The 23004-nt window shown below is 44.9% G+C and overlaps 1 protein-coding gene and 1 long non-coding RNA gene across 2 annotated transcripts in view; one reads left to right on the forward strand and one right to left on the reverse strand.

Moving 5' to 3' along the window:
- TNFAIP2 (TNF alpha induced protein 2) overlaps nucleotides 1-23004 on the forward strand; it is a 121255-nt gene that overhangs the window by 33986 nt on the left and 64265 nt on the right. The gene's annotated exons all lie outside the window — the stretch shown is intronic.
- On the reverse strand, nucleotides 1964-18057 carry LOC128943811 (uncharacterized). Its single transcript, XR_008483767.1, has 3 exons — nucleotides 18009-18057; nucleotides 9781-9882; nucleotides 1964-2131 (listed from the first exon to the last, which is right to left on the reverse strand). It is a non-coding gene; the product is annotated as an uncharacterized LOC128943811 (long non-coding RNA).

The raw sequence follows: 23004 nt of genomic DNA on the forward strand, positions 1-23004 counted from the left end.
CCTGACCACGTCCATGCTGGTGGCAGAAGTGTCCTTGCAGCCTGATTGCTCATGGGGCTCCTGGCCACCCCTGTCAGACCTGTCTCCACTGGTGTCAGTGCCTCTCACGATAGACATGAGTCAGACAAATCTTGGAGGGACCCACCCTGCCCTTTTCCCCACCCTGAGCTCTACAAATACACAAAATTTGAGAGCCAGATTTTGTGAGCAGAAGAGAACAGAGAGCCCTTCAGTATAGAAAAAAAAATCACAATTAGTCAGCATAGAAGTAAATTATTTTTTCAGTTCAGACTGCAGCTGCAAAGATGGCTTTTCTCCCTGGATTCCTCCAGTCCAGCTGTGTCTCCCTGCATGGAGACCAGTGCTCCCTGGGGATCAGCCCTCTCTCTTCATCACCTCCAAGGCTGGACTGTGTGCTATCCCTGTCTGTATCAAGCAAACAGAAAATTCTCTGCCCTGTGCCTTCCCTTATAAAATTTATAGGAGTGTAACAGGGGAACAGACAGCTCCCTATGAAAAGACCATGAATCTCCTGTCATATCTTTGCTGCACCTGAGCACAGATTTAGCCTGATCCCTCCTGGTGACTGAGTCTCCTCATCAGTGTAAGCAGTTTCCTGCATTTGCTGCTGCTGTGAAAGCACCTAATTCTCAGATGTTTGTATTTCCCACTACAGCAAACCCAGCTGCTTTCTTTTCCCACTTTGGCACTCAGAGCTGAACCAATCTATTGCCCAAGCAGCTGAAGTCAGCATTGCTGTCCCCCTGTTTGAGGGCTAGCCACTTCTTGCCAACTGCTCAGAGCAGCTCAGCACCTCCAGGCTCATTCCCATTTGATGTGCAACAGCAGCAACACTGAAAGTCCCAAATCTGTCCTTCAGAACTGTGGAGGTGGCTTGGAAAAGTCAAGATATGCTACACTGGGTGTGATTCAAAGATACATTTAAGTTCTTTTAAGTTTCATTTAAAAAGAAATGAAGCTTCTGCATCCAAGACCTGAGATTTTAAGAAAACGATGAATATTAAAGTCACAAGACCTAGCAAGGCTGTCATTATTAACAGCTATTTTCTGAGAACACCAAATGGCTGAGCAGCCAAAGGCCATGTTATGAGATCTGTGCAGCAAAGACATCACCCTACTCACAAAAACATGTCTTTCATAATTCCTTTTTGTGTGCCAGTTGGAAGAATGCTCTTGTAAGGAAGATACCTGGATTGCTCTACAGCTCAGGATCTGATTTCCAGCTCTGCTGTGGTTTTTATCCTTGGGCTCAAAGAACTGGTATTCAAATGCTCTCTGCTTCAGTTTCCCCATTTGAAAAGAAAGGAAGCCACTGATGTCTCAAGATGGCCAAGATTCTAGAACTTTCTTTTCTTTTATTCAAGTTTCCAAAGAACTTAGAAAAGTCACATAGACAGAACTGTAAATTACAAAGCATTCTTTTTAAATTAACTTTGTCTTGAACCAAACTCTCCTCTTTGACTCACAGTCCTTAATTGACACTGGCACGTTCTTTCCTTCATGCCTTTAATTGCTTCAACATAAATTAATTAAAATGTAAATTAAATGATAGCTTGAGGGGAGATTGCAATTACCATAATTTCATCTTTCACTGCTACATCCAGTGGTACCAACAGGTCTGTGCAACAGGTATTCCAATTAATAGCAGACAATAAAGATGTCTGCAATCACTTCCCTCTCTGCTGCAGGTTATTCAGTAAATGTTGTCTTGCACAATTAGTATATGATTATCTATCCCTAATCTCCAGCTCCATCAGATTGAGAAGTGAGAGGATGAGGTCTTCATTCAGCAAGAAAAAAGGAGAAATATGCCCAAAACATTGGGCAAACCTTTAAGGAACTTTACAAAATGTTTTCCATGTGATAAACAGATTTTTGTTGAGATAGTTAAATGAAGCAGAATATTTAAAGTTTTTGTTTTTAACTGTGCCTTCATCAGGGTCTACCTGAGAATGGATCAGCCTCTCCACTGTCATTGTGTGTTCAGAGCCTTCGAGGTCAGAATGTCTTTAGGCTGAAAATACCAAGTGTTATAAAGAATGTCAGTAATTAACTTGATTATTCCAAATCTGAAGACAGAGATGGGAGAGTCACGTTTGTGCTTGCTTACCTAGAAAATGAAAACAAATTATTTCTAACAGTGACATGAAGAAAAATCACCAGGGCATTTCCAACAACTCTGAAATAAGTGCAGTTTATCAACAGCCATCATAAAATGCATCAGTTTGTTTGAAAAGAAAAGGTAGTGGAAACTCAAGTTGTTTATTGTCAGAAAAGCCCAGAGCCTATGATCTTCACTGTCTGATAAGCCCTGGGAACAGCCACAGATCTGGCAGTGAGCCTTCAGCAGGGCAACAGCCACAGCCAGGGCACTGAAATTGTGTTACTCAGGGCCACTCAGGTCCTGAATATCTCCAAGGACAGAGACACCACCACCTCCCTGAGCAACCTCTTCTGGTTTCCAGTCACAGTCAAGGCTGAAATAATGGGAGAGTGGGAAGAAACAGCTGCCTTGTGTCCAAGACATGAAGAATGATAGAATCACAGAACAGTTTGGGTGGGAAGAGGTCTTAGAGATCACCTTGTTTCAACCCCTGCCATAGACAGGGACCCCTTCCAGTAGGCCAGTTGCTTCAAGGCCCATCCAGGTTGGCCTTGAACGTTTCCAGGGATGGGACATGACAGCTTCTCTAGGTAACCTGTGCCAGGGCCTCACCATGCTCACTGTAATGAGTTTCTTCCTGTTTCTATGTGGCAAGAGGGTCTTGAAATCTTGCCACCCCCTCCAGTCATCCTTGGAGCCAGGGAAGTGTGGTGAGTGTTCCCTGTGGGATGTGGGCTGTAGGCACAGCTGCAGCCTCTGGAGCAGGGCATGCAGGCAGCTCCAGCCACATCTGCAATGGCTCACCCAGAATAAGCCCTCAATGTCTCTGGGTGCATGTGGAAAATCAGTATTTGTGCCATGGTGCTACCTACATATGCTGCAATTTGTCCAGTTCCTGCAGCCAAACAAACCTATTTTTGTCGGGCTGCTGAAAACATGGCCCTTAATTATTGCCTTCAGCAGGGAGAGGGATTATCCAGCAGATGAGAGAAGCAGCCTTGCTGCTCTCTGGGATGACACATTGGCCAGCTGAACTCCAGTCAGCAGTCCTGCTCTGAGTCACAATTTGTGCCCTCTCCAAAAGTAATAGTGCTGTCTTTTAAATTTATGGAAGAGTTTATCCCTTGTACTTTTGTAATCAGTTCTTTCTTGGCTCTTTGCATGAAATGTTAAGGAAGAAAAAAAAAAAAAGGATTGGCTTTCATCCTGTGGCATGGTCACTGAAAATTCTTACTGCTGCTATGGTATGAAAATTATGTATCTAGTCCTACAGAGATGGGACAGAAAGCAACAGAGGGCCTCAAACCTGTCTGTGTCACCCCCATGAGAAGCAGAACCAGACTGAGGAGATACAGCCCATCAGAAAAACCTGCCCAGGGCAAAGGAAGGCAGGAAGAAGGGAGATTATCAACCCTTTTCAGATGGTGAATGTGTTTAGGCATTGCAAACTCAGAGCAGAACATCTCCTTTTTCCAGCCTTTTAATGCATTTTGCTTTTGCAGTGCTTTCCCTTCTCCCCTGGTGCTTGCTCTTGGCTACTGAATGACATTAATGTTAGTTTTTCCTAACTAGGATTCTTCTCCTTGTGCCCCTGCACAAGAGTGGCTCCACACATGCCCTAAAAAAATCAGCAATTTTTGTTTACACAGGGTTTTTTTTCCATTCTTTAACTTTTTCAAATTGAAGTCTTGAAAGCTTAGACAGTGGAAAAAGGAAGATTTGGAAAAAATATCTGAACATTCTACTTTCCCTGGCAAGCATATGGAGGAAAAGTTGAGAGGAGGTGGTGATGAGAGTAGGGAGTGGAAAAGAAAAACTTGACTGAAAGGAAAAAAAAAGAAGAATTTTTTATTTTGAAAATTGACAATTGGAGACAAAATCAATAGTTTCACATTTCCTGAAATTTCTCATGAAATTGCTGTTTTGCCAAAAATGAAACTTTCCAGTGAGTGCCCTCCCTTTTGTCACAGTTACTTCACAAGTATGTTTCCATTGGAAAATATATGTGTATCAAATCCAGGATGAAGAACAAACTGATGCTGGAGTGCCATGTCCAGGGCACAGGGTGGGAGTAGTGGGGAGCTGGGATAGAAAAGATTCTTATTATATTTGCAAATAGCTCCAGCATGGGACAGGCAAATCCGTGCTGGATCATAAATGAGTGTTAAGTTACCCCCTGAAAATCATTAGAAAGATAAATATTCTGAAAAAAGTAGGATGAAATTAAATTAGGACAAATTTGAACTCTCAGCTACAGGAAGGAACAGGCTTTCCTGCTTATGGGAGATAAGAAGCTACTTTGGTATCAGCTGGGTAGGAAAGGACATGAAGGTTTTAGTGGGTCACACCTTGACTGCAAATCAACATTGCTGTTGTAAAAAAGCCAGATGCTGTACTGTGACATACAAACAGGCTTGCAACTGATAAGACACATGAAGTAATTCAAGTCTGTTTAACATCAGTAAAATTTTAGCTTCAACTACTGCATTCAGCTGGGAGGCATTTTAAGGTCTTTAATTCACTGGAGGGAGTTCAGAGGAGACAACAGCTGGGGTGAGCAAGGACCCAAAACCACAACTTGACCTTGAGAAGGTCACAAGAGGTGGGTATGTTCTTCTGGAGAAGGGAAGAAGAATTCAAAGGATGTTAAGAAAAGAAAAAAGTACATTTTCCCCCATTACAGCTGTGGGTAGGACAAAAATAATGTGCTCAAGTTACAACAGAGGAGATTCACACAAAACCCAGCAGAGCTTTGGGTTGGTGCAGCTGGAGCTGCTGAGCAGAGACACGTGGGGTCTCTGTCTCTGGATATTTAACAAGAAATTGGACAAGTACTTTAAGAAATGGCACAGCCATGGCATCCAAGAAGGCATCTTGACAGTGCCCTTCCACCCAGTTTTCTGGGATTTTTAACAGTTCAGCAAGTAATGATTTTTAAAATAGCTCCCAAAAGACCTGGAGCTTCCTGAAGACGCCCAAACCCTCTCTCTTTCTGCAACCTTTTCCCACTGCCTTGTGTTTCCACTGGCTTCAGTGAAATGAGGATTTGCTGGCTGCAGCTCTTGGACCACATCAATGACTTCTCACAGTCAAACATTTAATTTACCTCCCAGCCGTGCTCAGAGCCTTGGGAGTGAACAGCTATTTTTAAAGCCACCAGTCTGCCACACTGGAACATTTGGTCGTCAGTAGAGAGTGTGCTCGAAGAAATAATGACTGCCTTTTTATCCAGAGACTATTACAACTTGTGTTTAAAGTACACTAAAAAGCATGTTTCTGTGTATTGCTATGGAAGGTATATTTAAGGCAAATGTCCCTCCAACTCTACTCAATAAGCAAAGAGCAAACAGCAATACTCCACTCCCGACATTTTAAAAGCTCTCTGATGTTCTTTTCTTCCTTTAACAATGGGGCCAATTTTCCTTTCCTGGCTGCCAGCCTGCCCTTACTTTTTCTTTTAGCATCTCTTGAAATTAACTTGACCTCACCTTTAAGCACTCCCTTCTCCAGGACACTGAGCTCAGCTGGTGTGGGAGGTGTTGCTGATGGAGGAATGAAAGAGCAGACATCACCATAAGGATGAGAATATCAGCGCTTGCTCTAATGAGGACCCAGCAACCCCCTGGGGCCATCATTAATACAGATCCTGGGTCTCTCCTCTGCTCTGTCCCTTCCTGGGACTGCAAATCTGTGATGCTTTCTGGCCATACCTCTCCACAAAGGACTGACTGACAGCTCCTGTGTTTGGGAGGGGACAGAATACAGACCACATTCAGTCTCAGGACCTTTCCAGCCATTGTCTTCATGGCACAGCTCAGTCTCTTGTTTTGCTGCTGACCTGACAGAGACAGATATGGATTGCTGCTGCCACACACATCCTCACCAAGGAGAGGGTATCCCCTTTCTCACAGCTGAAAAATAAGCAGTCTTCTCCTCTGACCTAGAGGTTCAAATGTACACACAAAAAATAATTAAGAGCCTCCCCTTGATAAAAAATAGAAAAGTCATCTACCAGCCCAAACCTGTGAGTGTGTCTGTGCCAGGGGATTGCATTCCCAGTTTGTAGGTACAGGGCCAGAACAGCTCTCCAGCTGCATCAGCTTTATTTCAGACCAGGTCTAACACAAGTTTGTCACTGCCCAGGACACCTGGGCGATGGACTTTGAGACCAGGAGCAACCAGCCATGCTCTACCTGTAACTGCTTCAGTAAATCACTGCACTGAGCTCATCTTCTCATCAGTAAGCCCTGACAGAGCTAAAAAAAAAAAAGGCTTCTGAAAAAAAATGGCATAGCCCTGAAGCTGGTGAAAGACTTCTCCTTTACCATCACTGTGAATGAAAGTCTCTCTTTCTCCCTCTGACAGCAAACACCCCTGAACCAACCCCACCAGCACAGCTCAGTCATGCTACAGCAAAACTTCCCTCTGGGGCAACCATCCCCACTGGCTCCTAGCCTGATTTTTGGGCCATGCCTACACTTGAAAGACAAACCAGATTCAAGAAGGGTGCTACTTGTAAGTGCAATCCCCATTCTTAAATATCTCAACTCATCTCAAGTGTCTTATGTTAAAACAAAACAGAACATTCAACACAGAATAAAATGTCTCATACATAAAACCAGGTAACTGCTATGGAAAAAGCTTTTCCTGGGTAATTCCAGACCAGCTCTGAGCATACCAGTGGCCTTGGAAAATGGCACATTTGTGAGGTGTCAGGAGACCCAGCCCATATCCATGAGACTGAAGAAACTTTGTAGGCCTGGAGGAAAAAGGTTCTGCACCCTGTTAACTCACAGCAGTGCACTTCTGAAGGCTCTCTCCTCAGAGTAATTAGCAATTCCCACCTTGTCAAGGCTCAGACAAGTCAGGTATTCATTTATTTGAACATCCTGGCCCTTCTGAATTACAGCCTAGGGACATTGTCTACAGGCAGCTCCTATAGCTGGTTCACCTTCCAGCTGGCTCAAAGGAGGAAGGAGAGCTGGAAAAGCAGCAAAGCCACTTTGCTTCAGCTGGTTCTGCAGCTGTGGTGTGCCAGCAGTGGGACCAGGGCTAGCTGCCTCCTTTCTAGTGGGAAATCCCTGCAGGTGTGGCTGCCATGGATTTGGGGGAACTTTTGGAGCCAAGTCAGCTGCAGAGGGTCTGTATCTGTGCTCCTGTGAGATGTGAGCCAGCAGCCAGCACAGCCATGAAACCACAGACAATGATGGAAGAGGAGAGAGGAAAGAGACAGAGATGCAGACAGGACTTTCCCAGCTGCAGTCACTTTGCCATGCCCTCAGCTCTCATGGTGTGCAAACACAAACACTGCCCAACATGCACAGGGGCAGTAGTGCCACAGATAGGAAGGAGGCAGACAACCCTGAGAGACTGGCAGATCCACACAGGATGTGTGCTGTGGGGTAATGTTACACCGTGGGTGACAGCAGAGACATGTTTTGAGGAGATTTGAGCAATGAGACTTCTGTAGGTTGATGAATCATCTCTCTTTCCAGTAGACAGAGGCAACACCCCACTCCTGAGAGCTCAAATTAGGGCTGAGAAAATAGCTGAGGGTTTTTGGCTTTAATCCCAAATCAAAATATTTTAAGAAATTAGGACAACCCAAAAAAATTGTTATTCTTTTGGGCTAAGTAGGCTGGGTTGAGCCACCCATCCCTCTCCTTCTGTGTGGTGATACTGCAGAAATATTTGTGTATAGAAGCGCTTATTTTGGTTCGCTTGAAGAAAAAGGAAAGAAAAATTAAAGGAATAAAGAAAAAAAAGGGCTGTCTTCCCCCTTGCTACCAATAACTTCAGGAGACTTCCCTCCCTGAGCTCTTCACAGAAGGTGGTTGGTGTCCTGGAGCTCTTGGCCCTATCAAGATGTTACCAGAGTGCAGATCAGTGTCAGGAGCACTCGAGGCAGGGCTAAACTCACAAGTACACAGAAAGTAAAGGCAACCTTGTAGGGCACCCAGAGAAGGGGAGAAATTGAGACTGAGCCCATGCCTTAAAGGAGGCCCCTGCTCACTGATCCAAAGACCAACAGGGTTTGTACTGCCATGACCAGGAGCCATCACAAGGGGATGATACAGGAGCACTGCTGTGAAGAAGTCACAATTGAGACACCTGACACCTTGTCAGTACTGAGCAGGAAACCAAAATTCTTCTTCACAGCAAACATCCTATTTAAAAATCTCAAAAATAGGCCAGATTTCAATCAAAAATGTGAGTCAAATTCTCAAGAAAGAATTTTAAGGCATCTGTTTTGATATAAAAGCCAAATATGAGAACAAAGCCCTTCTGATCTCTTCTCTATCCTCAGCAATTTAATTCAAGTAATAGCAGTAAGATTATCAAGATATAGTAATTAAAAAAAACTTTTTCCTGCAAAAAAATTAATTTTTTCTTGTGGAAAATCATCTATTAGTACTTTTTCCAACTTGGTCTAGAGCTAGGAGTTATTTGGTGTTTTCTGTGATGAACTGGGAGCCCATGACAAATGCATGCATATGACCAAGTCCACAGGATAATATTACTAGGAAGTGGGAAAAACAGTTACAATTTTTATTTGTTTTATCATGACTTCTGGTTATTTTTATGGAGTAATAGGATGCTGGCAACATTAATTTTTTTTTAAACATTATTAAAGCAAAATTCAGAAAACAGTCCTTAACTGGTATTTATTAAAAGTTGTTTTAAGTTTCTCATTTAAACTGTGATTGAGTTTTCAAATTGAGGTCTCTCAAAAGGGAAAAAAGCTCTTTAAAAGCTATTTACATTGTTTTCAGAGAAGTGTGATTTCTACCTTGTCAGCAGGCCCTTATGCTCTCAGGCAAGGCTTGCTCCAGTTGGAGCTTTTCAGTCCTGTCACTTCAAGATTTAAAAAGGGCAGTTTCTTCCCTTTTCACCATTCCAGTTGTGGCAAGGGATGGCTAAAACTACAGGAACAAAATAATTTTTCTTCTACAACCCATTATACTCTGGTGCAGGAGAATGGTGTGAGGAGCACAAACAGCTTAATGCCTTCCCCTAAAGTGTCCCACTGCTTTGGTTAAATTTATTGACCCCTCTGAGACCTTTTTAACTGCAAATCTATCACCTCCTCTTCTCCCAAGCATTGCTGCTCCCCTTAGATACCTTGAATGGTCCCTGCACCTCCTCCCTGGGCACCAAAACTCCTTCCTGACCCTTAATTTCCTCACCTGGAACCCCCATCCACACTCTGCCCAACCTGGCCTCCTTGGTGTTGCTGTGCTTGGGTCTGCCCATGGGTGCCACAACCATCTGTCCCTCTTTTGGGTCCTTGGGGAACCACTTTGGGGAGGCCACATCCCAGCTGGGGCCATCTCAGCTCCTGGCTCCTCTCCCCTCGCAGGCAGCCTGGCCCTGGCTGCCCCCAAACACAGGGAACACATTAGGAATGCCTTTCTGTCAGGAAACTGCCATACACAGCACCAATACAGTCTGAGTTACAGATAATTTTGAATTGGAGGAGAAAGGAAAAATATTTAGCAAAATTATGTAACTGAAGTTCAAAAATAGCCTATTGCCATCTGGTTGAGCTATTTTGACAACCAAAAAAACCCTTAAGTCTTTATAGAGCTAGATATACTGTTTGCAAACTCAGCCAAATTTTTTACAAAATCTCAAATTTCACATGCTTGATTTACCTCTGGGGTTTTTTGAACCAGCTTTGCCTGTGCACAAGCCATGCCCAGTCATACATCTCCATTCCAAGTCTGCCATTAATATTAAAATGCTCTGTCACATTCCTGTAAAAGCAAGTACAAAATGTCAAGAGACTGCAGAAAAAAACCCCCAAATTTCAAAAAGAGTAAAAAATAAAACAAAATAATAAAAAAATTAAAATGCAACGCTCTCAAACACTGTGGATTAATCCCCAACTTGCTGCCCTGCCTCCACTGGCCATCAGGAAACAGCTATTTTAGCAGCCCAAGTTGTAATGGAAACATCATTCTCAAGCTGTTCCATTTGCTAAAGCAACTGGGAATTGCAGAGAGCCTGAAACAGTGCCCAGACATAACCTTCCCTGTTAACCAGAGGACAAGTTGGTGCCATCTGCACCCAGCTGGAATGTCAGCAGGGAAGGGAGCATTGCCCTAAACTCCCCCGGGCCGCAGGATGGGGACAGAGCAGTGTGACAATGTGCCAGGAGCTGTGGTCACCCAGCCTGTCCCAGCTCAGCCACACAGCAGCACTGCTTAGGTCTGCCATTCCAGTGACTGCTGACCTTACCAGCAAATCCCAGGAAACTGCCTTCCCACACTGCAATTGAATCTCAGAAGTTGTGCCTCAGTGAAAGCGACTTGTGTGGAAACCTTTAGAATTCAGCATCAGTTGTGTATTCTCCAGTACATGGAAGAAAATAAAAATGCTTTCAAATGGATTCCCCTGTCATCTACCCTGAACCTGGCCCCTGCAGCAGGGATGAGGGGCAGCAGCCTCCCTGCTCAGCTCTCAGACTTGCCCCCACAGTGCTGAGATAATGATTTCCTCAACCCATACAGCAGGGAAAGACTCTTTCCCTTCAGCAGTTTTCTGTGCATTGATTGCCTTTCAGCCTGATTGCATGAGGTTAATTATCCCTGAGCTGCTTCCCCTGCACCACCTGGCACCACACACCTACTGCCTGCCCTGGTGCTTTGCAGTCCTGAGCCCTTCTCACACTTGCCTTCTCTAGGGACATGGGGTGGTCTCAGCTACACCTCCGTCACCTCTGCAGACATCATCCACATCCCCTGGTGCTCACAGGTGCCCAAACCTGGCCTGAGGCAAAGCCAGGTACCCACCCATTTGACTCCAGGAGCCTGACTGAGGTGGCAAGGTCAAGATGGCAATTCCAGCTGACAAGAAGTTTTAAAAAAGAACAAGGTTTTATACTGGTATTTCTGACAACAAGCACTAAGCAGCATTTTTTGTTTTAAACTGATTTTTTTTCTTGAAAAGAGAAAGTCAAGAGGTGACGAATGACATGGTCAGACAGAAGTTGCCCTCCCTCCATCTGTCTCCACATCATGCAGCCTTCACAGTACATCACCCTAAAGGCAGAAGAGGGGAGAATCTGAGTTACTCAATCAAATATTAAAATTAAGCAACCAAGAACTGACAAAGCACATAATGTGCTCATGGAACACCATCTTCCCAGCAAATGCTCCACTGCTGGTGGGGATTATTAGAATTTTTGATGAAGTTTCTCCTTTGGTCCAGGACAAAATCTCCCATCAAAGCCAGAGAGCTTGGTTACTTCTCAGAGCTTTCTAGTCCCCTCTGCTTTTAAAGGGCTTGATTTTGTTTCAGAAGGGCTTCCCTCTGGTTTCAGGCCAGCTGGGGTGCTCTGTACACCAGCCCCATGCTCTGTCAGCACTGTGTACAGCTCTGTAAGGCACCAGCAGCTCCTGTGTGTGTAATTAAGATAAAGGAGCAGCAGTTAACAGGGCAGAGGTTAATGGCAATTCAATTCACAGCACACCACGGGCAGTGTGGTGAGAAATGCAGCCACACACTCATCCATCACCTCCAGACCGCTCCCAGGGAAGGTGGATGTGCAGAGATCCTGTCTTCCCTCAACTGCTTTGGGTGGTTCAGGATGGGGGCTGAGCAGGGCACCACAGCCAGAGTTAGGGCTGAGCAGAGGGGGATCCCTCTCTCTTAACCAGCTGTACAAGGAACCCTGCTCCTGCTTTGAAGACCTCAGTTTGGTGACTAATATTAGGCAGGATGATCTCAGACCATGCACAGGCTCAGTGTCCTGTCTCTCCCTCTATTTCCCAGCAGGCAGGATAGATCAGGAATCCCAACACTTAACTTGCAATCTGTCAAGTTATCCTCTACAAGCTGCTCAGAAAGGACAGGTCTCCAGTTACTGTTGTTCTAATGTAGTTACCAAGGTGATTTCCAGAGAACAATCAACTCAGGAAAGCAGCAGCCACCCCCTCCAACCTGCAAACTCACAGAAAGCATTTCTGGAGAGGGGCTTTTTGTGCAGCCTTTGTGATGGGGAAGAAAGGTCCTACCACTGGTGCAAACTATCAGTGATGGGAGGGGTTTCACCTATGCTTCCTAAAGTAATGACCTATCTGTACAGATTTGTGTGTTTAGCCTGGAGGCATTAGAGTGGCATCTGAGCTGTCCTGGGACATCCTGGATGTGAGATGTCTGTCAGGTTGCACTATTGCTTGTGGAGAGGTTGCAAATGAAGTCAAGCTTGAAGCAGGTTTCACATAGTGGGATCAAAGGGTATTTGAGGAGAAATTGGAAGAGCAGGGGATGCTGACATTTCATTTTCCAGTGAATTGGACATGTGCTGAATTCAGGTCTCTGTATTCCCCTGCTTACCAGATACTGAAGATTTCATTTCACTTTGCAGCACCTGATGAGTGTCTCATAAGAGACTGATGTATTCACAGCACTTTGTTAAGAGGTAACTGGAAATATTGCTATTTCTTGATCATCAGTCAAACTGTGGTTGCAGCTGCCCTTTGAGGCAACAGTAGCAAGACAATGAACTTGCAAAGCCAATTCATAGGAGCGAATCTGAGATTGCCCATGCAGGAATGCATCCTATGACATCCTTCAGGATGTCTAGAGACTGGAAACAAGGTGGGGGTGAGCCCAGCTCCCAGGCAAATCTGCTTTGAGTTGTCCCAGACTGTACCTGCAGCTTTGGCTGAGCAGAGACAGGTTGTGCAATGTGAGTGAGACACCAGAGCTGTTGCTCATTTGTGGCAGGTACAGTCTGGAAAGAGATAACAGCCTTCCTAGAAGCTGTGGTCTTATAGGTGAAGAAACTTGTGGACTAAAAAAAAAAAATAAATGAGAAGGTCTTCTTGGAGCTGCCACTGCCTACATGTCAATGGGAACAGACTTGGCTAAACTTCTCATGTGGGGTAGGAAAATAGAGAGCTTGGATGCTGTTAGGGGTTAGGAGCCTGCAGTGAAGTTTCCCAACTGATCAGCAGGTTTTAAGGAAAAAGAGTTTCTAGACAGGCAAAAGAACCTCTTTTAAAAAGACTGCCATTCCAGTTTCCTGCTGCTAGCTCTGGCCTGGCCTCTGCAGGCTGCTGCCCTGCACACTGCCCAGGGACCCTGGCACAGCCCCACAGCAGGCAGGGACATCACACAGGGCTCGTTCATTGTCCCAGCTGGGACCTCGCCCTCAGGCTGGCCTGGAGCCTGGCCTGGAGCCTGGGCTGGGAGCCTCTTCCATTTCCTTCTCACAGTGGAACAGGAGGCCTGCTCCCAAGCCCTGGGCACAGCCCATTTCACTCCAGCACAGCCTCTCCCTGATCCTGTCAGGAGACTGTGGGGTAGATGCTCCCTGCCTGCCACCTCCTGGGAAAGCCTTGGGAAGCCTGTCCATGCTCAACTTCAAAAAAACCCTCTACACCCACAGATTGCATGAGAAATGGTCAGTGCCTGTGTAGAAACAATGCCTGCAAGGAAGAAGCAGAGTCTTTGCTGTAGGCTGGTGTCACCACTGAGGAGTTTGTCTCAGGCTCACAAAGGCAGTATCTCCTTTGTGCCAAACATTCTGAAGCCTGGGAAAGTCCCAGTTTTGATGTCACCCTAAAGAATAGGGTGACATTGGAGATAGCTTGATACAGAGAGCTGCAGCAAGGCTGGTGGATAGAGCTGTAGCAGAGAGTTTTGGTTGCCTCTGGGAGAGTACACATTCAGGAAATATAGGCTGGGAAACAAGCTGGACTCATGCCCTGTTCTGATTCTTTGTGTATGAGAAGCTGGAAGTATTTTGTTTTCTGCTTTTCATACTTAAAAAAAAAGAATCCAACATCAAGTTGTGTTTTGGCAGCGGTCTCCTCAGAAGATCTAGAGAACTAGAGTGGGAGGTTTTGCAGCTTCTAGTGAAATAGGGAGAGGAGGAGGTGTTGAACTGCAAAGATTTTTTTTCTTCCAACTGTTGGTTGGGAGTAGAGTTAGATAAATGTTAGCTAAATACAGATTGCTTAAAACATTTCGTAGGAAAAGCAATTCAAGTTGAAATTCATCAGCTTTTACTTGCACTGTCATAATAGTATTAATTCTCCAGTGAACAAAAAACAAACAGGGCAGACTAGAGCTTAATTGCCAATGTAAAAACAAGAAACAAAACAATTTTTGTACCATCTTCACACAAAGATGACTGAGTGCCCATTTCTCCTTAACTTTGCACATTCTTTGCTACTTCTCTTACAATAAGCATAGGAGAAAGGAGTACATGGGACTTAAACTTCAACCCATTGCAGTACACAATGCCTCACCCTCTTCTCAGTGTACTCACAGTGCACAGCACCAGGGGGATTTCTGACCTGGCAGTGGCAGGGCTTTAGGAAGTACAAGTATACAGGTTGGGAAAAACTGATTTCTCAGGCCTAGAAATGCAGATGAGGATTGGGGGCTCTAGGTAGAGAACAAGGCTGAAAACTCAGCCTGTCAGAAGGTATCTCTTAGATGGAGAAAAAAGCATTCTGATGGCTATTTATGATCCTTGAACCAGTTAGTGGTCCCCTACTGACAGATCCTAAACAGAAGTCAGTATGATGAAAAAAAGCAGGCCTGGAGAAACAGACTGATTGCAGGTTGGTTTTCACTATGAACCTTCAGGAAATCCAGCTTGAGTCACCAGCAAGGTGGAGAGAGCAGTGACCTGCTCAGCACCAGGGAGCACAGCCAGGAACAGGTTACACCACACTGAGGAGCAAGGAAGGGATGAACCTATGAGGCGCCGTGGCTGGAGGAAGAGGGGACACTGCCCTGCCTCTGAGTGACACCAAGATACAAAGACCAGCAATAGGTGCAAGACCCTTGACATGGACCATGTTGTTGGAATTATCCATCAGGACCCATAAACAAGAAGGATGCAGAGAGAAAATGGAGACAAGTGCTGTCATGTCAACCAAGACTTTGTTACAGCGAGGTTCCAACACCAAACCTTCCACAGACAAGGTGAGGACAGATAGCAATGAACTGAGCAACATCAATGGGCATCAGCAACAGCACTGGGAATCACTGGCAACTTCTCACTTTTCTCCCCAAGAGAAATTAAAAATGAAATATGTATTACTAGAAAAATTCTCATTGTTACGAAGAGTTTGCATAAATGCACAAGGCAGCTCTGGACAGTGTAGCCAGGAACCCAAATGCTTCCCCTGCCCTTCAAGTAATTGTGCAAAAAGCAAATAAATAAAACTTCTAAGATGCACAAGAAAACTTGAACTCCAGCCCTCAGACAACTTATCCTCATGGAACCCAGTTCTCAATAATGGATGCCAGGCACATGCATGTGAATATTGCAGAGTTTCGTGATTTTGTGAGGACGGGAGATAAAAAGGCAAAAATTATGTCAAAATACCATAGGAGAAGTTCTCATGAAAATAAACAGACTGCTCTGAATTCCATCACTATTAGCAGAGAGAAGAAAAAGACTGATGAAAAGTATGTTCCTGATTGAAGCTGCAAAAATTCAGCTAGAGAAAAAGCTAAATGTTATTGACAGCTTTGCCCAGGAACATGAGATGGCAAGCACAAAGCAGTGTGTGATACCCTTCCCAAACCCCAAGCTGCAACCACAGTGACTCAATCATCACTGACATGGAAATACTCTATCTGTGAAGGACAAAGAATACTTTAAGTAGACCTTTTAATTCATTATGTTGAATAGATATTACTTGAATCAAAATTCATTTTTATCATCATAAAGGTAGAATCTTATATTATGAGCAAATATCACTTTAGAGGATTTCAAAGTGATTGCCAACAAAGTACAGACTTAGAGAGCAACACAACATTATACTCCTGCCATTTTCTCTCAGCAGCTATGTAGAGAAATCTTTGAAATAAAGATTCATCTCCTCAGCTGAACCTGGGAAAGGAATCTACCCCAAGGATGGGGAAATTCAAAATTTCCTCAGTAGGTTTAATCTACAGCAACAATCAGAATGAAAGTGTGCTGTTGCCTGTTCCAAGGCAATCCTTCTGGCAAACCAACACTAAGCAAAGCCCACAACACTGTCAAGAACAAGCTTCCAATGCAACTTGGGTTTTGTCCTATTCTTCCATTGACCATATTTTCCACATCTAAACAAATGGAAGAACAGCAGCTATCATGTGACAATTTCATATTGGCTCTCAGAAAGCCTTTGACAGGGGACACAAAGACTTCACATGGCAGATGTTGTCTGACACCAGAGCAGTCACAGGGAAAGTCCATCCAGCCCAATGTCCTGGCTCCAACAGCAGCCAACAAGAGATGTTTAGGGAAAGAAAACAGGCATGGAGCATGCATAGAGGGATTTATTCCCCCCCAAGGATGTCCCACTCTCATTTCCCACCCCAAACACCTAGGATTTAAGGTTTCACTGAGCCAGAAAACCACCCTCTCATTTAATTACCTTCAGTGGATTTTAATTTTCCTTGACTACCTACACACTTTGTGAGTCCCTGTAAAATTCTGTCATCTACATCCCTTGGCAACGCAATTCACAGATCAACTGTGTGGAAAACAATTAACCTCTTTTACATTCTGAGGCAACCTCTTGTTAATTACACTTGATGGTCTTCAGTTCTCACACTGACAAGAGAAAGGGTATGGCCCTCACACATTCAACTCTCCCATTGCCTCCTGTGATTTCATAGACCTCTCCTATACTCCCCATTTCTCTCTTTCAGGCTGAAGATTTGTGATAAGCTGGAAATATTTAGTTATCTAAATCTAGAGGAACCATGCAGACATCTAGAAATGTTCAGTGCTACTACTGTGTAACAAGACCAAATGCTTCTTCCCTGTGCTGGAACCAATACTCACTCCTTGGAAGGAATTGGTCTTTCTCATGGAAACTGCAGTTCCAGGTTTGGAACAGTGATCTGGGCTTATCTAAAAACATTTATGTCCTGAGTGATAAACAGGATGCAACAGCATACCAACAGCCTAGTTTGAAACCAGCCAGCAGCAAACAAAATCTTAAAATCAGAGGGGAAAAAAGTCAGTTTGTCCTCAAAGGACCTCCTAGAAACACGATTCTTGAGAGTTTCTGATGCATTTATTTAGCTTTGCAGCAGTTTTCCTAAATCTGGTAGCTTCATCCACTGCAGATAGCACTTTAGGTTGGGTTTTTTTTTTCCCCCACTATCAGTAGTGGAATTCCAGCACTAAGCTGCAGCTCTTTAGCAGTAGTGCACTAAGCAGAGGTTGGAGTGTTAGAGGAAAGGTAAATCCAGCCAACAACAGTGAAATAGCTTTTACCATGAATGCCTGCTGCAGATGTTCAGAATAAAGTGGTCAGGCACAACAAAAACTGCTCAGATCTTACAGTACACAGGTCCACATGCAGCTGTACCAGCAGCAGCGGAGTGAAGAATCATCTTGGGTGTGTCCTACAAAACTTGGGCAAAAGGGTCTCTGAACAAACCCTGTTATAGGCAAACCCCAAGTGCAAACCAGCCTAGTGTCATCGCTGCAATGTAAAAGCAAAGACATCAATGATTTTATGCTGGAACAGGTTGAGAAAATAAAAAGCATTTGTCCATTGTAGGACTGCCTGGTAGGGAGAAGCTCTGCACCCTACATCTGGCAGGTGAGATATGGGTCAGGATGACCAGGGGGATGGGCTGGAGCTCAGCAGGAGCATCAAAACCAAACTGATGTCAAGTAAGGTGGTCCCTTCAGTATCAGCAAGGCTCTTACATGCTGCCTGAACTTTGAGGGCTGATAGAGCCTCCTTATTACAGCTTTTGGGTTTGAGATGCCTCAATTCTGTGTCCAATCTCATGACACTCACACAACTATATCATAATAAAAAGGGTTTCAGCTGTTCATATGGCCCAAGAAAAGGCCTAATTTTATCTGTCTGTAAAGTGTTCAATATAATCCTAAAACACCCACCTTTTTGCCTTTGAATTGGAGCATTGATGTTGCTTTGACTTCTGCCTCCTGGTATAGCATTAGGAAAGAAAAGAGAGCCAATTTTCAAAACATTTTCTGTTGCAAATTTATATAACTTCACAAAATAATATTGCTAGACAACTTAGAGCACTAGTTTACAGATCTGTAAGCTTTTTAGCAGCAGTCCAAAATTATTGTCTCCCAATATTGCCCGACTTTGGAGGAGCCTTGCCAGTTTCTATCAGCCAGGAAATCTGTTCCTTGGGCTCATTCACAGAACATTCTGAGCATCTTTGGCAAAACATTTGGCTTGAGGAAAAGAAGAAGTAGTCACTCTGAAATGAACTCCAAAGTAAGTAGATAGGCAACAGTAAGCAAAATTCTACAGCAAATTCATTTTCGTGTGGGTGAACCGGCACCAAAACATTCACAGCCTGACATTTTAACATCCTCATGCCCCTAACACAAAGCAAAAGAAAAAATCTTGTTTTCTCACCCCAAGGTCCTCGCTTCTAGCTGCCCTTTCACACCAGAGCTTTCAGCATCTTTACGCACACATCTCCCCCACAGCATTTAGCTTCAGTTCTCCTTCCCTCTGGCTCCTTCTGCCCTTACAGAGGGTCAGAGAAGAATTACTCTGATCTCCAAAAGGTCCAAGGAGCATCACCTACAAGAAAACAAGCAGCATCACAATTCACCTCACTCTAACACTATCACAGAGCACAAAATAAAGTAATCAGAGATGCCTCTCTGTTGGTTTGCTTTACAAATTACTGTGCATAGCCGTGGCAAAAACAGCAGTGCCACCAACCACCATAGTTCAGGAGTTTTTTTGGCCCACATTTTTCAGCTGTAAGCCATCAGCTGATCAGGAGTATTTACTTATCAATAGGACCTGTTAAACAATAACCTTAAGAAGCTCCTAGTGACACCACACAAAAAAAAAATTGTGAAGGGATTTCACCTGCTCTATATCACTTCTCACCTTCCAAAAATAATGTGGCTTTAATGACTCCTGCTCAGTGGGGCTCTTTGCTGCCCACTGCCAGTTACACTCTGGTTTTTTACAGGTGCCCCATACAAAGAGAAGGATGATTTCTTGCTCAGACAAAACGAGATGTACAGCGCTTTGGCAGAGCTGTTTCACAGGGTACCTGCACAGCAGAAATGCCCCCCAGAACAACCCACCAGCAGCCCGTCTCCATCCCCAGGGTCTGACACCTCCCTGACCCCCTCCCTGGGCAGTCCTGGGGCTTTGGGCACAGCCTCCTTGCCTCCGGCCTCTTTCCTGCCTTGTGGAAGGGAAAAAAAAATATCACGGAACAGAGTCGAGCTTCCTTTTGTTTGCCTCCCCCAGCATCCCTGAGTCACCGGTGAGGGTGCGTGGTGCCTGCGGTGACACACCGAGCCCAGCACCGCGCCGGGATCGCACGGAGCGCGGGAGGCGGCCCCGTACAAACAAGTCATGGTTGTTTTCCTTGCGTTACAACGTGATCCTCACCAAGCAACACAAAGCACGCTCTCCACCTCTCTGTTCCAGGCCCACGTTGCTCTCCAGGGTACCGAATCCGTGCCAGTCTGTCAGCAGTGTCCCACGGCCATTCCCCATCTGGGCTTACCACTTCCCACAGGGACGCTGCTGGACCCTCGCTCTGCTGGCCGTGTGTCACTGCTCCATCGCAGCACAGGAGCACCTCACTGACCCCGCTGGGGAGGAGCCAGGTACCCGAGGGTTTGCCACCCACACAGGGTATAAACACAGCCCCATCATCCTGCATTCACAAAGCTCTTCTGGAAACCTTGAAACAACTCTCAGAGAGCCCTGTGTACCTCACGCTTGCTTCAGATACTATAAAAAATAAGTAAAATGTTTATAAGGTATCTGCTGTTGGCTTTTGATAGCCTGTTTCTCCAGCACAGATAGAAAGAATAAAGGGAGCTCTACAGGGAAGAGATTGCACTGAGGATTATTTCTAAATCACTGATCAGTGAAGGAAATAAAGGGCCTTAGAGCTTGTTGCTCACTTAAAGCAAACAAACAAACAAAAAAGATCATTGACTTTATTGGGACTCCTCTAGGCAAAGCATTTATCTAAAGTACAATATATTTTTATTGTTCCACTGGAAGCTGGATGCAAATATTTATAAATCTTCCTTTGAGGAGGTTAGCACTCAGCTGTTTTAAATTGCTTTGTGCTATATATGTGAAAATATATGTCTAATTGTGTCAGGAACTTACGCATTACTGAGGAACTCGCTGCGGCAGCACTGGACAATCTAGACCAGTGAAGAGCTTTTTTTATTTTCAGCACATCAGTCTCAGGACATTGTTAGACAATGGAGACAGGATGTTAACAGCTCGTTGATCTACAGGGAATGCCAGGGAGGTGGAGTATTACAGAATAACATAAAACCATCTCAGCCTAGATTTCAGCTAATCATACATAGAACAACACATATTGACAAGTATTCTATCTAATCTTATAAAACACACGTAATGGTAGTTAAAACAAAGACTGGTTCATAAGAGACAAAGAACAGAGCTCTATTAATGCTAACTTTTTAAAGATATACATTAAATAACTTTGTTGCCATCTATAAGCCAATTCTACAGAGGCTTATTGTTATTTGTCACGTATGCTCTACTGCTTGGGAAACTTTTCTGCTGTATTTGCAATGCTAACAAAACTTCAGTCTGAGGCCTATACTTTTAAAACCATTTCCTAAAAACCCTCTAACTTTATGGATTCCAACAGCTTTGTGTGCTACAAAAATCTTTAAACCAGACATCCCTCACATTTAAAAGATGCCTGCAGAGAGGCATGGGCCCACATTTGGAAAACACCACATGTCCTCATGGATGAAGCCACCCTCCCCAACAGGAGGCTGAGGGTGAATTGCCCTGCAGCAGACCCTCAGTGATGGTGCGTGGACGAGGATCCACTGGGTCTGGACCAGCCCTGAAAGGGCAGAGCAGAGCTGGCATCAGTGGAATCCCCTGGAGCAGGGGGAAGCAGCTCCCCAACCCAGGTGCATTGGGTGTTCTGCCAGGCAGAAACACAGGGGCTCAAGGACACTGCAGCCTGGTGGGGTTAGCTGCTGGCCATGCTAACAGGAACAGAGTTCCCTCATTCAAAACTCATTCAGGTATCTCTGCACTCACCATGCTCTCTTTGGGACTACAAAGCCAGCCCACTGTTGGTAACGTGCAGCTGTGCTAAGGCAGTGGCAGACCCAGGCTGCAAGTGAGGTAAGGAGTGCAGGAAGGTTTTATCTTATGTTGTAACAGCTGATATGTTGGAACAACTGGACAAACTCTGACCCAGAAAGGGTTTGGATATCCTACAACTTGTCTTTTTTGCAGTTGTGTTAATTTATCACCAAGGATGGAGCCTGCAGAGGCTGTGGAGAGCACACAGGGCTGGCATGCGATCTGCTTGGTGCTGCTTGGCTGCACTGAACTGAAATCAGTGGCACTGGGGCAGTACAGCTCACTGTTCAGGCCACACAGTAATTTATAGGTGTCTTTTGAAACCATTTTCTCTTGTACACTGAAGGAAATATTCTCTGTCTCTTCCAGTACAGGAATTAGGGGCAGAAATTGAAGGCTGCTTCATAGTGAAGCCCAGCTTCAAAACAAGCAAAAGCAAGTTGTTCTTCAGAGAGCAGATAGCCTTATGGGACCCCTTGCTGATGATGTTTTGCATGCTAAAAGTCTGCATGCATTCAGGAGGAAGCAGGAGAAGTTCCTGGGAAAGGAAACTACAGAATGTTGCTACATGCACACTGCAAACCATGTTTAGCTCAGGAAGCCCTGAGCTGAAAATGGTTGGAGGCTGCAGAAGTATCTGATGTATCTGTTTTCTTCTTGCTTTTCTCTGCACACCCATTTATGATGCCCTTCAGAAACAGAGTGCTGGGATGGATGGACCTATGACCAGGAGTGGTATTTCCAGATTTGTGGTTTTTAAATCAAGCCACCCTGATCCAAGTCGTCTTTACACCAGTATGACAGTGTCTGTACATTGGGACAAAAATAAACTACGTGGGACCCATGAAAAGGAAGAGCTGAAGGATGCAGGAATCTAAAACAAGAAGTGAGAAGAGAAGCCAGCTCCCAGGAGCAGCCATGCCACAGAATGCAAAGTTTTCTCTTTGCATTGGATGATACCCTGGCCCTTACCTTTCTTCCCAGGGCCCTGATGAGGACAACTGCAGCTGACCCCAGCTCCTGGGCCATGATGGTCACAGTCCCCTCACCAGCCCACAAGGAAAGCCATCTGCAGGGACATAAAAACACAGAAAGAAAAGGAGCAATTCCATTTTGGTCTAGGGTCTCACCACTCCCACTCCTCACAGGCAACTCTTTTTCTTTGCACTGGGCATTTTGTACATGTTTGTCTGGGAGAACCTGCCCTGGGGGAAGGAGCAGAGGGGTACAGGTGTGTGGAGTCCAGCCACACAGCTAATCCTCAGCCATAAACATGGGCAAAATAAAGTATCAGGCTGCTTTCTCTTTTTTTTCTTTTTTTTCTTTTTTTTTTCCCATCTTTTGAAACTGGCAACAAGAAGTGTTTTCCACTTCTTCTGTTCCCTGTGTTGCTGCTGCTTCCACTGAGCTCTCCATACCTCGGCTCTGCAGGGTAGCAGTGCACATGCCCCATCTGGAGGCACTAAAGGAAGAATTGTTTGGCCAGCATCACTCTGAGGACGTCTGTCCTGCCCAGGGAGGCTCAGCAGGAGCACTGGAACCTCCTGGCCTGTTCCCATGGGCAGGGAAGGCTCAGAAGCAGGAGTTGCTGGGAGCTACTGGTGCCCATGTTCGGCAGCAGCCCAATGGTCCCAGCATGGGCACATTTGAAACATTTTGGCCTTTCAGGAATAAGAATAACAGTGATTAAATGTAAACCAGCATGTGGACATGTCCAAATACTGCTGGCCTGAAGGGTGTAACATAGGAAGCCAGCAAATGTGTGTCTGGTGTCAGAGCAGCACA

This window comes from Melozone crissalis, unplaced genomic scaffold (assembly GCF_028551555.1).
Source record: "Melozone crissalis strain CALT ecotype California unplaced genomic scaffold, PUWL_Pcris_2 ptg000056l_1, whole genome shotgun sequence".
NCBI classification, from domain to species: Eukaryota; Metazoa; Chordata; class Aves; order Passeriformes; family Passerellidae; genus Melozone; species Melozone crissalis.